The sequence below is a fragment of the Heterocephalus glaber genome, unplaced genomic scaffold (genome assembly GCF_053883595.1).
Source record: "Heterocephalus glaber isolate CG9 unplaced genomic scaffold, H.glaber_assembly_v1.0 deba00000896, whole genome shotgun sequence".
Taxonomy (NCBI): domain Eukaryota; kingdom Metazoa; phylum Chordata; class Mammalia; order Rodentia; family Bathyergidae; genus Heterocephalus; species Heterocephalus glaber.
In genome coordinates, this window is record NW_028258170.1 from 1536236 (window position 1) to 1537662 (window position 1427).

Genomic DNA, 1427 nt, shown 5'->3' on the forward strand with positions numbered 1-1427 from the left:
TGCATACACACACACACACACACACACACACACACACACACTCTCTCTCTCAATCACAAACACACAATTTTCCAGGGCAGAATTAAAACATAAAACATACATATTGTATGGTAAGATGAAAAAAAAATCACATGCATGGTCTAGAAAATTTGTTACCCAGTATATTAATTAGTTATTATCCAGAACCATGGGGTTTATGTGATTCCTAGATTGTTTTATTACAGTAAATTTATAAACAGAATTAGTGAGTTGACTATATAATTTCAACCATGATCTCCACAGATAGCATGGAAATACCTTTGATGGAGTCAACCAAATGCCTGTGGACACAGGCAAGTTCAGCTCCACTGTGTGAGGTGACTCCTCACCCTCTGGGCACTGTCATTCATGTCTTTGTTCCACAGGCTGTGTATCAGGGGTTCAGCATGGGGATCCCCACCGTGTAGACACAGAGCTCACTTTGACTGTGAGCCATGAGGTCTTGGAGCTGGGCACACAGTAGAGGAAGAAGATGGTGCCCTGGAACATGCTGGGGACCCTCAGGTGGGAGGCCCAGGTGGAGAAAGCTTATTGGCACCCACCAACCAAAGGAATCCGTATGACAGTGACAGTGATGAAAGTATAAATAGTGAGGATGACGATCAGGCTGCTCACCTCATTGAACATGGCAGTGACCAAACAAAGCTTTTGGGTGATGGAGGGTTCTGAGTAGGAGACGGAGACAATGACTGAGTGCTCACAGACAAATGATTGATAACGTTGGGCCCACAGAAGGATAGTGAGAAGAGAAAGAAGGCAAAGGTGAAGTAAGAGACTGTTCTCCATGTGTGGACCCAGCCACCAGAGAGGCACACAGCTTCTGGGAGGTGACAACTGTGGAGTGAAAAGGGTTACAACTGCCACAAATTGGTCATAGGCCATCACTGCCAACATGAATGTTTTTGCCACTGCACATGTGCAAGCCAAGAAGAACTGCAGGATAAGTCCTGCAAGGAGATGGTTATGTCTTCCACAACCATGTTCTCCAGCAGTTTGGGTGTGACAGTAGTGGAGTAACAGAAATCAATGAAGGACAGGTGACTGAGGAAATGGTACATAGGGCTGTGGAGTCTGGGATTGAACCTGATGGTCAGGATCATGCCCAGGTTCCCCAGCACAGTGACAGTGTAGATGGCCAGGAACACCAGGAACAGGGGCACCTGGAGATTCAGATACTTGGAGAAGCCCAGGAGGATGAAGGCGTCTTTGGATGATCATTTCCTTCAGCTAACAACATGATTGCTGGTGTAGAAGATCTGAAATAATGATGACAAAAATAATAATGGAAATGATTCAGTGCACTTATATACTAATTACTTTATATAAAACATTGTGCTCAAGCATTAGAATATGTCCATTTAAATATCCAAATAATAGCAGGAATTATA

General features: G+C 44.1%; 1 pseudogene; it reads right to left on the reverse strand.

The window, feature by feature from the left end:
- Positions 1–412: 412 nt before the first annotated feature.
- On the reverse strand, positions 413–1139 carry LOC147828863 (olfactory receptor 5D3-like; annotated as a pseudogene).
- Positions 1140–1427: the final 288 nt, after the last annotated feature.